Raw genomic sequence first — 15,780 nt, forward strand, 5'->3', positions numbered from 1 at the left:
CTACATTTGTTTTTAGCCCTGGATTTTCAACCTGCTTTTGAACAAATTTCAGGGACCATAACCATATTGTTTCCTCTACTATTGCTAAATAGGAAGATCTTGTCTAGATTCCAGCTAGATATGGAGAACTCAGAGGAGTTTGTGGGGACTAAGAAGTGTGAAGAATAGATTCCTGCATCAAAGGAACAGGACACACGTGCCAGTGGCAGAAGAGTTATTATTTCGTAAGGACCAGCCAGTCCACCCTGCCAATAATCTGGCCAGGAACTGCAGTGCTCAGCAGCAGTCAGGGAACTGTCTGAGATGAAGTGTTCAGCATGATGACTGGTGACAGGAGGAATAGCTGCTGCACTCCAGTGTTGGGTGTGATAGCTGAGCATTAGTAACCAGGCATCTGAGTTGTACAAAGTGGCACATCATTCTAGAGTTACTCATTCGCTGACGGGAAGTCAGCAGTGATTTTCCTCGCTTTAATCACAAACCTGTTTGGAGACAACAAACCCAACTGAAATCATCAATTAACCTACACAATTAGCAGCTCCACTGGTGACTAATAGTTACCTGCACATCAATCCCAGTATGAAGGGTCTAATAATAGAGAGCTGTATACAGAAGTGCCAATCACATTAGCTGTTACAGGCCACTCAATAAAAAAGCAGAGACTGTGTTAATCTGTGATGTTTGTCTGAAAAGACCACTTGATGTGGAAAAGGAAAGGGAGGAAAAAACAGAGGAAAATCAAACAAAAGATTAAAAAAAGACATAGAAACAGAGAGAGGAAGAAGGATGAAAGACCTAGAAGGAAAACAGTCAACTTTGTAGATAGTCTCTCAAATCTCATACAGCCTGATTTGCTTTGATGTGAGTGGCCAGCAGTCTCTCCAGTAATAGTAAAACAAGATAGTTACAAGAGATTTTGGTTTTATAGATTTAATAGTCTAATTTCCGAAATTAAATTCTCCTCAAATTATCAAAATGTAATGGATGCCGAACAAGTTTTGTTCCCCATTTTTCCTACTTCCCCAATACCTACTGAGGTGTAAGAAGAACTTTTTGCAACACAGTCATTCAAACTAAAAGTATGAAAACCACAAGCTATTAAACAGCAGCTCATGGAGATAGTGTTGCATGCCCCATTCACATGGCAACACCACTTTCTTCCAAACCACTTCCTGCTTGGAAAAAGCAATCCTTTTCCCAGAGATGTTATTCTGACATTCAGGTCAGCATTCCCCAAACTTCTCCAGTGATTTTTTTGTGGTACTTGTTTTATTATGGTCTAAGCTCATCTCTACTAGCACTAGTCCTCTAATCACTTGGTGATACAGACTTCAAGTTCTATTATACAAGTAGTGTACAACTCTTTTGGGGGAAGGGAGTGCTATGATCTTTCATTAGACCTATTGATTTAGCTGGAAAATCAGAGTTATTTGGACCAGGACATGACAAAAGTGATGCCAAAAGAGAGAAGGTGGTGGTGGATGAATATTGAAAAACTTGCTGTGCCTATATCTTATTCATATTCCAAAATATTTTGTTATAAGACAGGAAGTAGTTGAAAGGGAAAAAGCTTGTCTGACCTCCTACAAAGTTTCTGAGACAAATTCTCTCTGGTTGCTCCAACCTCTTCATACTCCACACAACTCATACATAAATTCAAGGGGTCTGCTCCTTGGCATTTTTCATAGGGACCCCACAGTATAATTCTTTTCACCTGCAAGACCTTCAGTCTCTGTAGAAACTAGCCTCCAAGGATATGTGGAAGCATGGGGGGTTGGCTTCCTTAGGAGATCTTGGAAGTACCACCTGGGGACTCTGAAAATCATTCCTAGGACACTGTAGGATGATCACAATCACTCCTCCATTGCAATCAAGAGCAGAAATCTCTACTGTGGCATGCTGTTGGTTTCCTCCTCTCTGAAACTATCAGGGATTACTGAAACAACAACCAACTGCATATCACCGAGACTGCTGAAGAGCTGAAACCGACCAATGGGCAACAAAAGTAGGCTCTGCTTCCTTTCATCTTCTTGTACCCTGGTCAGGACTTCTAAGAATGACGATTTCACAGATTTCACGAGGGGCAGAGATAGGAAGTCAGCTGACAGCACATCATCTCCTCCTTTATCCCCCAGCTGCACTGCTGCCACTGCCAGTGCTCCACCGTGCTCACACTGGGCTGGGTCTGAGCTGTCTGCATGGGCAGCAGAGGAGGAGAGAAGTACTGAACGAGCCCATGGATTCAGAACAAGAACAGGTCATGGCACAAGGCAGGGAAAAAATGGGAAACCAGGCTGATCAGTTTTCATTCTCCTGATAAAGATTTTAAAGGTCTCATCTTCCATTTTAATGTGCTCAGAATTAGGAAAACAGTCTAGAGAGGACTTGTTTTGGTTTAAAATTTTGCTGTTGTAACATAATGTTTATTCGTGCACTGTGACTTGTTGTCCTAGAGATCTGCTATTCCCAAACTCAGCAGGCCACAGCTGATGCTCTTCATGTCATGCATAAGCACAACTTATAGTTTGTCTTACAGGCTTAAAAAGCCTTGCAGGATTCACGCAAATCTATGGCAAATTAGAATGAGCAGAGTGAAATGTTTCCTTTCTGCTTCACATCATGTTGGACAAGTTCCTTCCAATGCAGATTAACAGAAACACATTACAGATCTAGAATGAAATTTAAGTATAAAAATTCATTTCATTAAATAAGTACTTTTTGATGGCCCCTTTTGTTTGAAAGTGTTCTGCTCTTCTATTAATGCTCCTCACAACCCACTGTTTCAATGAAATCTCGTTGTTTTGAGTGTCTCTGCAGCACCTCTAAACCACAAAAGCACAGAGTATGTTTTAAGGAAAGAATTTGTTAATTAGTTGTTGTCACATGAAAAAGTTGCACACATGAAACACATGAAGCAACTGGGACTTCTCTCAAATGCTTTTCATATGGGCCTTGTTGACCTCAGCTTGTAGCCTTAATTAGGGAAAATCAGTATTTTCCATCTTCTATGTAGCAGAAGTAACACAAGGCAACACTAGGGACAAGGCAGTGACAGTTTGCTCATCCCCCTTCACAAAATTCATGTTTAAGGCACATACTTCCTCAAACATTCAGAAATAGCAAGAGACTTCTTACTGAACAGCAAGGAAGGCAAAGTGTGCCTACCCCTGAGGGAAATGAAAAGGAGAACAGAAACAGCGGTGAGGCAACTGGTCCCAGCTGCTGGAGAAGCAACAACTTAAAGCAAAATCCCGTAAAACCTGTTTTCTGAACACCTGACTGCAATGTCACATTGCACTTGAGAGACAAGTGAGACTATTTCATTAAACTCATCAGTGATCAGGACTGATTCAGAACAAGCGTCCAGGGATCTAAATGAGCCTGGAATTTTCAGGGTTAATATTAATAAATTGTTTTACACTTGTGCCATCAGCTGCTTAAAGCTTCTTGCAAGTGCCGGTATCTTGTTTCCAAGAAAATGTGTTCACAGTGACAAATTAAGAGGTGACATGAACAATAAACTCCAGCATTTGACCATCACTATCATCTTCACCCTGCAACTACAGCACAGGGGCCATACATATGAACAAGAACTTGCAAGCATAATTTTAATTTCTCTTTTTTTTCATCAATTGAATTAGTGCTGCCACTAAATTTGGCTGTTAGAAGTCTTTGCCTCCATACCAAAAAGCCCTATTGTCTTTAGCAAAGCAGCTCAAAGGTCCTGTGGAAACACAGCTTTACTGAAATAGTCTGACAAATTCAACTGAGTGTTCACTGAAGTTTGTTTCAAGAACAGATGCATCCTTACTCATGTTGCTCAATTGTTAGCTTTGAACTTTGTCATTCTGATCATGTTCTTTTGCTTTCTATCAGATATGCAGCTCATAAGCTAAAGCTCTGCACAAATTACAGGAAACAAATACCCTGCATCCCCATCCTGCATGTCATCTGCAGTTCTCACCTGCACTGAGGTCTGAAAGTGAATGCAATAAATAATCTCAAAGTACCATAACAATGACTGCACAGGGCTATTTAAATATTTCAGCATCTCCTTTCAAGCACAGTTGTAACTACCTGACTGCACGACTGCAGTGATGGCTCACAGTCTTGAGTCACCAACCAACTGAGAATCGAGACACCTCAGCTGGGAGGAACCTGCTTCAGTTCTGCTGCTCCTGGCATGGCCTGAAGTGCTTTGCACTGTTAACCATCATCTGATCATGTCCATCCTAGAGACAGATGGATTTTAAAGACAGATAAAGTAATTCTTGAGTAAATATGATGACTGGTTTTCCAAAGTCGCTTGCTGTCCTGGGAAAATGCCAGCATACAATGTAGAATACTGGGTCTGACTCTGATTTTTCTGTTGTGAAGTTAAGTTAGAATATTGGAAATCAGGTGCAACTCCTTTGACATTGCTAGTGTTAAACATGTAAAATGGAGCAATACCGAAGCAACTGTACTACTTTTAAAGAGCCTATGACTGTATCTCTAACTGGCAATCCAGTAGTCCCTCACTGCCCAATTGCTGCTATATTAATATTTCTATAAGAACACATTTTAAATTATGAGTGTCTGGAGAAGGAAGGAAGAACTTAAGCATCAGAGAGTGCATTATACTAAAATTCTCCTAAACAATAGAGCCACAGCTGTGAGAGAGAGCAACTCTGCAAAAACATTGTAGCTGTAGCTGAGACCTACAGGCAAATTAATTCATCAGCAAACACCTGAACAGGGACTTGCCTGATAGACAGAGGTGTTTAGTAAGAGGAAATAGCACCAGAAATATCTTTTATTGCCCTATTTTCAGGCTTCCTGTGTATCAAACTGGCTTTAAAGCCTCAAAGCTTATTAGTACTTTTTTTCATTTAAACTATCCCCTGAAGAGGAACTAAATTATTAGCTAACCAAGATTATTAATAAAAAGGAAAAAAAGAAGAAAAAGTCACACACATCATGGAGTATCAATCATTCTCTGCAAACAGGTCAGGCAGTCTGAGCTGTAGAAGCTGCACGATCATTTCACACACAGAAAGGCACAGGAGTTACAGGAGGCACCGTCTCTTCCCACAGCAAACTGCATGACCCCTCACAAAAAAAAGCAGATTCCATTTCAGGTGAAACTGGAAAGACCCTCAGGAAATAAATGCAGCTTCAATTGCAAAATTCAAATATGTCACAAGGGAGAGATCCTTTGACCTGAAGCTTACTTTCACTGGCTATTTTTTGTAATTGTATAGATACATAAGCAATAAATACATTAATACAAATAATAATAAACAATAATGAATACATATCACAAAACCACCGCTCATACTAGCAATTTAATAAACTTTAACTAAGCACTAATCATGGCAATTTGAAACTTCTTCCCCACTTCTTAGTCTGACATATGGTGAATGCTGATAAATACTAAATGAAATATAGAAATAAATGAAATATTCAGAAATTCTGCTATTTGAAATTATGTAAGTGCATTAAATTATGAATAAAACATTTCAATACATAAACTTGATTATTTATTTTTAAATACTAGATAAGAGAAACAGCAACTGCTAACATGAAGTACATGCCTGAGATAATTCCAAAAATCTGATTTGTCCTCAGCCAACCCTGAATTTTAAGGTTCATGCTGTTATGACCACACTGTCTATAACATCAAATCAGTCACAAAATACTGGCACAGCACTGGGGCTTTCAGCTGTGCTTTAATAAGGACTCAGACATTCCAACTGTTTTCTTCTCACTTGGAACTTCTTGACAGAGGTCCAGCACAAAATGGCTTCTGTCAACAAATTTCTTGGGCTTTTAATGAAGATTCACCTCATCTACTCGAACCCCCTGAAAGCTGAAGCCTTCCCTGAGTTAGTGATCCAGGTTCCCACTACAACAGAGCAGTGGGCAGGCAACTTAGAGGATGAGTCACTTTTAGAAGGCTGTTTAAGAAGAGAAGCTGAATTACCATCTAGAAAGGTTTCTCTTTCTATCAAGGTGAGCCTGGATGACAAACTTAGCTCAGACCACGCTCCTCTGCTACATCCCTCTCACAGCATCAGCAAGTACAAATTTCAGGGCAGTGAAGTGCTACTGAATCGTCTCTAGAAGTGAACTAGAACTGCCTCGGTCACTCATGGATGCTTAGAGGTGTGGGGGCACTGCAAGTTGACACGTACAAAATTCACATGCACGGACATTCTCAGCACGGTGGTATTCCGGGACTAATCACAAGTGAGCTGATCTAGCAAGAACTTCCCAGGAAAAGTCTTTTACAAAAAAAGATCTAAAAAGATCCCGGACCATCATCTGCATCTCCAGCATACTGCTGTTTACACTGGAATTCTGCAACAAAAAAACCACGGTCAAACCAAATTCATGCTTGGACTGATGGAGGGAGGTGGAACTGAAGGGAAGCCATAGAGAAAAATGTTGCAGCATTTCTCTCTCCAAAGAGAGATCCCTTTCTTAAGGAGGAGCTGTTTTCATTTGAATTACAAAAAAGCTTTTGTGAAGTGAAAGACAGGCTGCTGCAGAAGGGCCATTGTCTCTTCTCTATCACTGCCCTCACCTCTGCTAGCCCCTCCTCCCACCAGTCACTAATATTTGCATTCTCAGACAGGTCAGAAGATCCCAGTTCACTTCAGGGCCCCAAAAGCTACATTTCTCACCTCTGAAATCCTTCAGAACTCATTGCTATTAATTTCTGCATATCTCCTGTATCCTGACTTCTCTTGACTCCTCTTCATACTCTCCCTCCTTTATAATATCATTTATATATCACTTTAAATAATCTCATTATTGTAGACTTAAAACCCCAAACCCCTCCTCTTCTTTGCTTAAGCATGCCCTTTTGTGAATATCCATCCCTGGAAGATTCCACCCCATTCTAGTATCAATAGCAAATATGTTTGTTTGGATTTTCAAAAGAACTTAAGAAAGCTACATGCATAATTCTCTCAAGCCTTTGGAATATTCTCCCTTTTACTGGCCTCTTCATGTAATTTTCCCTGTTCTATAATCATGAGATTACTTTAATCATCTTACCGTAGCATGGCACTCTTCAAAATGTTTTCAGGACAAAGTTTGGTTCAACAGTGTGGTTTACTTCACTTTTATATAGAGAAATAAATCCAGACAAGTCTGTGTCTGCTTAGTCTTTACGGTACTTTAACAAAAGTTTGTTTCAGAAGTAAGGGACCAGTAAACAACACATGAAATTTTCAGGATTCAACTCATATTACTTACATTCATTGTATTCATACTGGAGAGATGCCTGCAGATTGCAACCAATTCTCAATTAGAAGTGGCTCCAATTACTAAGATCCTATCAGCATCAGGGGATGTTTTCTCAGGTTTTGGGCTCTAGACAGTTCCTCCTTTTTCAGCAGAGAGGTAGGGGCATCAGAGAGACTAGAAACATCAAGTGGTATCCAAAATAAGGCAAAATCAGGATGATGAATTTAACTGCAGCAAAAATTAGAATCTCTTCAAATAGTATTTCAAGATAACAATCTGAGCTAAAGAACTTTGCTATCAGAAAGACTACGCCTCTTCTACTCTTTCCAGTGATGGTGTCTTGATACACTAAACATTAGATAGACAAGACAGAGGAAAACTTTAAAATTAAATCTAGTCCCCTAAAGTCCGTGGAATATTCTTCATTAGTTGTAACACAGCCTTAGGACTTCAGCTAACTGAAGCAGACCGGTTCACTGACACTTGCTGTAAATTACCCGTGAATCTACACTGGGCCCACACAGCATCGTCTCGGGCGACCCACAGACTTCATCTACATTGCAAACATGTAACAGAATCCCAGGATCTTGTTTCTCTAGGAACACTGTCTACGTTCTGACGATACCCACTTCAGATTGTCTCTCATAAGCCAGTTTAGCATCAGACTTTGGATCTAAATATTGAGATTGCTTGCAGAGGTTTCCAGGTCGGTGTGGCGGGGCTGGGCAGCCCCGGACACGGCCGGGAGGGGGGGAAGGGCCCGGGGCCCCAGGGCTTCCCCTGAGGCGCCCCAGCAGACGGCGACGGTCCTTCCTCAGTGAGGCAGGTGTTAATCCGGTCCCACGGCCGCTCTTAGGAGCGGAGCTCACCCACGGGAGAAGGCAGCAGGAGACGGAGCCTCGCAGCGGGGCTCAATTCTCCCCACACAGACCACGGCCTGTCTCCCTGCGGGGCCGAGAGAGCGAGAGAGCTGCGAACTGCGCCAGCCCCGATCTCCCGAGGCCTTCTGCTTCCCGAGAGAAACCCCAGAGCCAGGAGAGCCCAGGAGAGACCCCGGAGCCAGGAGAGCCCAGGAGAAAGCCCTCAGCCAGGAGAGCAGCCAGCCTTCCCCTGCACCGGCCACTGCTTTAGCCTCCCGTAAGTACCGGCCCCGTCATTGTCTGTCAGCAACAGATGGGAGAAAACTCCCTGAGAGAAAGAAAACAAAAGAGGAGCAATCCTAACCTCCAGCTCAGTGCATTTACACTTCCTACCACAGGAAAGAAAGGAACAACTTTGGAGTTGCCAATTTCTATGCACGTGCTTCACCTTTGCCGGGTGACTGCACTTACACACACAGATGGGTTGCAGACACAGCTGCACTTGCAAAATCTGCCTTGATGTATTTGCAATTATTTACACACACACAAAAAAAGAGGGAGATAAAAAAAAAATAAAAAGAAGAGCATCTTTCACGTGTTGGTTTAAAAAAAGATTTACACAAATGAACCTCACAAGTACAATTTTATTACAATCCCCAGAGCAGGAACAGACCGTTTTGGCTGAAGGTCCAGCAGCTGATCTGAGCTGGTTTTCCCAACCAGTCTGCACTATTTTGAAGTGTGTCCCACCTAAGTGGCTCAGTTTTCCTACCAGATTGCCTATACTGCAGTACAGTGGAAAGCACAGACTGTTTGGGGAAAAAAACAGGCAAGAGAAAATCCTTAATTAATTATGAAATATAATGCCAAAATTTTAACAAAATCAGAAATCTCCCTGAAGGCAATGTCATTCATGGGCCTTGGCTTTTTTTCTTCTCTTTCAGAAACAGCACTACAGACCTAAAGGACACTGCAGAACTGTCTAGAGCCAACCTCCAGCCACAAAGCACCTCAGAAACATCCTCAGAAGGCTTACTCATGTCAGGGTTCCTGCCCAGCTTTACACACCTAGAACATTTAGGCTATTCACGCTGTTTGGGGTGCCCAGATAGACCTAAACTCTTCACTGCACCCAATACTCAATGGTAACCAGTCACATTTCCTCTTGGACAAGGGGAAAATTACGCCATTCTGTCAGGTCTAAGAGCTAGACAGAGTCTAAAAATACTGCCTGTCTTACTGCCCCAAGGCAGCCCAGAGCCGGGTTTCACAGTTCCCCTTCAAATACATTTGTTTTCCTGTGACAGACTGAAGAAAGACTCTCCCTCATGGTGGCATTCCTTCTCTGCACACATGTTCTTGCAGAACACAATCATATCACACACAGTCTTTAACTCCAGCTTCCTGTGAAACAGAGTGAAGAATGAATCATTATATTTCAAACATAAAGGGGAAGTTGAGCTGGCAAAGCTTGCTGCAGCCCCTGAACTGAAGGGCTCCAGCAAGCACACTGCCCTCCCCAACCTTCCCATGGCCTCCGACTGGCCTGGAGGGTCTGCGAGGCGATGCTGGTGCCACTGGTGATGGGTCTGGTCTTCTGGCTTGTGGCAGGAGGGTGGTGTTGGCAGCTGTGTTTCTAATCTGTGCATAGTCTAGAGCAAAGCTAAAAATGTAGCTTTGATACATACACTTGTTCTTTCTTTGCAGAGGTGCAAATAGACGGGAAACCTTAAAAGGAATTACTAAAATTTTAATTTCAGAAGGGGCTTTGTGATCTAAACAGTTTTTTTGAAGTATTAATGATGTTTTTAAATGAAAATCAGATAAAATTTGACCTTCCTTCATCTGAAGCCAACTGTATTACATTGCTAGGAAACATAAAGCACATCTCGCCAATCCTCAATCTGTTTCTGCAACTTGCCCTTTTCTCAGAACTGCCACAACTTTGTCCCTTGCACTACAAAACCAATTATTAAAGCAGCTTGGGGACCTATCACCAGGACAGTCCTCTGGAAAGTGAACAACTATCTTCAATGTAGATATCTCATATCTGCAGAGCTGCAGTTAGGATTAGGTATGACTTTGTTCACCACTCCATCCAGACAGAGGAATTGTCCCTGCTGAAGAAAAGGCATCAACCACACTGCCTGTATGCCAATGCACTGGCTGGTGAGTTTAGCGAACCATTCATTCAGGCTGTCATCTTCTCTTCTGCAATACTTTCCCTTCAGCTGCCTTTTTATTAGAGGCTGACTAGTAGTACCTACTATGCAGCAAAGAAATTCACACACGGAGTTCCCTTTTGAGCCAATGCTCCTGGCCACTCATCCTATCTGCCAGTGCAGCATCTCCCAGTCCAAGTCCCTTGCCAGCCACCTCAGACACTGCTGGCACTACTTCCCCCAAGTATCCATCTCTATCAGTCCAAAGAACAAATCTCAAAATCTGCTGCCACAGCTCAGGTGCATGCTGGGCCAAAGCAAATAGCTGGTTTAAACCTCATCTACCACATTTACACACTGGATTGAATTTAGCCTTTGCAAGAGTCCCAACTGTATCTGTGAACTCAGCTGATTGCCAGTTACTGAGTGCTCACACAGAGCAGGGCTTTTATTTGTAATAAAATATTTAGAGTGGAAAAACACCACAGAATTTAATAAAAGAAACACTCTCAGACTGCCAATCCCTTGTGGTACATCTATGCAGATGCTTGGAATTCCCTACATAAATAAAGCTGGAATTTAAAGTTCTGCCAATTAAATAAATGTCTGTTTCAACTCAGTTTCATATTAAAACAGTAACCAATTTTACTTACACAAAATAAAGTGTGAAGTCCTGGATTATAAATAGGCTCCATTTGTGGATCTCTTTTCACAGTTACTCTGCCTAAATAGCTGACTGTTCAGAGAAAAAAAAATACACCCAATTTGCATACCTAAGCACATCTGCATTAGCCAACTTAAAAGGCAACAGACACACACAAAGTTGAATTTAGAGACATCAGACATCTTAAATGTTTGTCATTCCCATAGAAAATGTAATAGATCTAAAAGGTTTTCAAGAATAAATGTTTAGAAGCTTATAGAGGCAACATCTTTTCTAGTGAACTATTTCAGTCTTTGCACAGTAAATGTACCAGGAAATTCAGGATGCTCCATCAACTGTCACATCAATACAGGATCCTTCACCAAAACCCTTTTTATTTGAGCCATGTACCAAATTAAGGAACTGTGTTTAAATGCACTACAGATGGTGGACAAATCTAAAGCAGGAGGAAAACTGGAACTGCAACCCTTCCTGCTCAGCCAACAGTCTAAGCAGAATATCCTGCTCCCTGTACTTTGGGAATCACTCCTCTGAGCTGGGAAGAACCCACCTTCCTTTTGTCAATCTACTGACACTGAAAGCTGTCCTGTGTTTTTCTTGGGAGAAAAACTTAGAATACTCTGCTAGTCTTCTAGCAGGAAGCAGAAGAGGAGCAAAATAAGAAGTGACCAAAAAAATTTCCAGTACACTTACCTGAACTTTGAAAAACCAACACAAAGCTCTGACACCAACATCACTGACAACACAAAAAGAGCCATGCCAAAGGACAGGGCCTTGCTTTTGCATTCAGCCACTTGGGACTGAAAGCAGGTAATAATACAAAATACCCATGAGAAACACGGAGAAACCACAGCCAGAAGTAATAAACACAGGATGTCACAAAAAGTATTTATATTTATTTTATTTATTCTTTAATTCATCTCCAAAAAGCCCAAAATCATCTTCAGGGCAATGCTCTATACTGAAAGCATGTCACAGCTGGGAGCACGTCACCACTATAGCTAGGTGGCTATTCATGATTTGATTCTGATGCTTATTATCTTTTCAATGGAAAACATGGTTTGTCACACTATTAGTGTCTCCAGATTTGAGTGGAACCTATAAGAATAACAATTTCTTTATATATATTCTGTCAAGGTGACTAGAGTTTTTGTTTTGACTTTTATTTCTCCCCTAGTAGGACGGTCCTTGAGGCACTGCAAGATCCCTCAATAGGAAAGGGCTGCTGGCTGCTCAAAGCCCTTTTCAGTGACTCCTGGCTCTCTCCAGCCAGAAATCCAAGGGTTTCTTGGCTTCATTTACTGTTCTAAAAAGCAACATAAGGCAAGATGTGATTACCCACAAGTCTCTATGCTACTCCTTGTTTTATTACTTCTAGCAAATGGAGTAGGAAACAGTAAAAGCACAGCATTTGATTACTGCTTGCTAAGTACAGAACCAATACAGAGCCTCTTTACCTTTTTAATACCACAATAAAGCTATGCATGACCATTTGGTTTGAAACAGACCACACATATTACTCCCTCCTCACTGTACAGACTCTCGCTGGTTGCTCCTCTGTCACTGGCACCATACAATAAAGCATCAACCTGTTTCAAATGCACATGCTGATTGAATGGGCATGATTCTACAGAATTAGGAAGTTCTGACCTCAGCCTTAAAAGTGACAGGTCCCTTGGTACTGATGAGATTTGTGTCTCGTTATCATAGTGCTAATTTACATGGCTTTTATCCCATCACTCCCAGCGCTGATTGGGTGGTACCTCATCTTTACCTTATCCCTTGCCCTGGAGCTGCCAGCAATGCTCCTAATTAAAGAACTGTCAGAAACCAAACTCCATCTTCAGGGCAGAACACTTACAAGAGTGAACCACAAATGAAGTGATGGCAGAAATCTTCTTAGATGTAACCCATGGCCCTGGATCCAAGGTCTTCCTGTGCATTACAGTGCTACTGGCACTTCATACAGGAGGCAGGAAGCTAATAGGAATGACTGTTCAGAACCTAGATGAGTAATTATGGTGGTTATTACTTACAAAACCATCCCATTATTCTAGCATTCCCTTCAAAATCCACTGTTTTTAATTAAATATAACATTACTACTATAACAAATAATATTAGGCCTTATTACCCAAATAAAGTAGAGCATCCGAATAAAGTAGAACATTTCTAGGAAATGCCTTTCTTCCATCACAGATGATGCTGACATTTTTTATTTTCTAAGTATTTAATTTTTCATGCCCGAATGCTGAAGCAACAAAATAACCACAGGGTTATTTCAGGAAAATCTGCTTTGAGCGCTACTTGGACTTGTTAGTTTTCCTACAAAAGCTTCATAAATCACCACTAATTTGTAAGGAAGAGATGGCATGGTTCAAGCAAACTCTGCAAAACACTAGAATATTTCAAACACCTTTGTAAAACAAACACAACTTTGATCCTATTAATATAGGTAAAAACTAAGCCTTTTCAGGTAACTATGAAAGGAACTTTGCTCAGAAACTGGGTAACAATGTAAAAAGAAATCCTAATACAGCTGGTCACAAACAAAGACATGCTATAGATACTGAATCCCAGTGTTCTCATCAGAAAGTTTCATGATACCTATATACACATTTCACAATTATCCAAAAGGGTCAGGTAAAAGAAGGTACAACATGAGTGACCACTTCCTTCCCAGAATTCAAACTTCTTTTCTTCAGCTTTTTCTAGAAACAGCAGAAGGAACAATAGAGAATATGGGGGAAGAAGATGAGCAGACCCGTGAAGAAGTGAGGTGCGTGAACAGAAGGCAATTTTTTCTTTACAAGTTTTCACATGGTGCCCTGGCATAAGATAGCACTGGAGTGCTAACAAGCCTGCACCTTGGGGAGTGACTGCAGAGGTTCCTTGCTTAAAATTTTGAATATGCGTAAATGCTGTCTCTGAAATAACTGATTAATTTTGACCTAACGCAGAATTAAATACTGTCTCTGACATGATAAAATAAGTGACAGTAACAATATAAGCACAGTCCAGGAACATTTTGCACACCTTGCCAAGATTTTCGCACTCCACTTCTTTTTTCACTCTTTGATAAACCCAGTTATAACATCCTTGCTTTTAGTCCTGTAACATGTGATGGGATATTTTGTACTAGTTTAGTGGCAAAAGGAATGTAAAGGAAACTAAATGCATCGCTTGTATATCAGAAAGTGTTTTTTCTCCTAATGGGACAGGTTTTTCCCAAGCCTCACAGGACAAGGAACACAGCCCACCCTGGGCTCCACGGAGCCAGCTCATTGAGGTCTCTCTAAAGACAGCAGACGTGCTTGACTGAGCTGTGTCTTTTGATTCATATTACTCCAAGACACATATCTAGGCTCCTGCCAGATCCATTCCTCTTAGTCTTGGTGCCTTTGCATTTGGATCTCCAAATTGGATGTTAAGTACTCTCCACCTACCTCTTTCTTAGAAAGACATTTAAAATGGCAACTCCCTGTCAGTAAGACCCTGTGGAACACAACTTGCATGTCAGACCACCAATGCCACTTACAGCTGGTTAAAAAGGATTTTGATTTTATAGAAACGATCTGTGGCTTTTACCATGGTTTAATTTTTTATATTAAAAAGTACACAAATGTGTATACATCCTCAGTTCCCATAATCCTCACTACACTTTTGCTCTCTCGAGTGTCCAAGAAAGTGTGAATTGGCACATACAGGTAATCACCAAGGTGACCACCAAACCACACCCAAAATACAAGGAGTAGATTTATTTCCTTAGCTGGGCGGCAGAGACACACGGGCTCTGTTAGGCTCAGCTCATCCAGACTCTCAGACTCTCAGCCCATCCCAGTGCACAGTGGCAGGGCCAGGGAGGCCCTCCTGCCCCAATACAAAGGACTTCACACATGCAGAGTTTATCACAAGGCTGTGTTTTTATGATCTGTCTCTCTCCCAGCAGGAGGCTCAAGCATGTCCGTGAGAGTTTGTTATCTCTTCACAGGAATTCTACTTCTCAAGGCAGGCAAAGCATGAACAACACTAGGCACAATAAATGGAGTTTCCCCACACTAATACTCAGCATTCTCAGCTGTAAAGTCACTTTGAGCAGAACTATTCCCTCCTTGCCAAATCATCTGGTTTTAACCCTTTCCTTCCAACACAAGACTTGCTTGGGCTAAGAATTTCACAGGATGTATAAAGAAACATTTTTCTTATTTGCTTCTCTCATGAGAGTCCAGCTTTTTTTTATTCTTTGTCTTTCTCGTGTACTGTTTCTAGAGACTTCATCTTTCTTAAATCAACATGACTAGCCCAAGAGAAGGGAATTACTTAATCCCATGCCAGAATACATCGGATTATTTAGAAAAAATTATTTTTATATTGATGAAAAGTATTGTCTTTCACTGTCTGGGTTAATTTTTATTGTTCTCTAGTCTCAATCTATTCCTTGTTGTTAAGTTTAAACACAGAATGACAACTCCTGAATTTAAATCCCACCAATAAAATGGTGCCATTTCTAACCTGGAGTAATCCACCTACAGCCCACAGTAAATCCCTTTGGATTCTCCACTGACATTTCTTCATTTTCAGAACATAAGCAGCATCATTTATCTTCATCCTTGTCATGACAACATAAATAATATCTTTCCTATCTCTTAAGAGTTATAAGGAGTAGTTCTTAAAAATAAAAGAGCACAGCAGGTCCACCTCCTTCCTTCACTGGGGACCCCAGAGCTGGGCAAAGTACTCTAGATGGAGTCTCGGGAGAGCAGAATAGAAAACTCACATCCTAGACGTGGATAAAACACCAGATTTAATTAAGGGTGTTAACAAATGTTTCCAGGGTAACTTAATGGAACCAAATGAAAA

At 41.2% G+C, this 15,780-nt stretch overlaps 1 protein-coding gene and 1 long non-coding RNA gene across 7 annotated transcripts in view; one reads left to right on the forward strand and one right to left on the reverse strand.

The window, feature by feature from the left end:
• Positions 1-15,780, reverse strand: part of PREX1 (phosphatidylinositol-3,4,5-trisphosphate dependent Rac exchange factor 1) — a 129,522-nt gene that overhangs the window by 76,222 nt on the left and 37,520 nt on the right. The window lies entirely within an intron of this gene.
• LOC147650108 (uncharacterized) lies at positions 7,556-11,187 on the forward strand. Its single transcript, XR_015276905.1, has 2 exons — positions 7,556-8,373; positions 9,041-11,187. It is a non-coding gene; the product is annotated as an uncharacterized LOC147650108 (long non-coding RNA).

This window comes from Cyanistes caeruleus, chromosome 16 (assembly GCF_971803275.1).
Source record: "Cyanistes caeruleus chromosome 16, bCyaCae1.hap1.1, whole genome shotgun sequence".
In the NCBI taxonomy this organism is placed as follows: Eukaryota; Metazoa; Chordata; class Aves; order Passeriformes; family Paridae; genus Cyanistes; species Cyanistes caeruleus.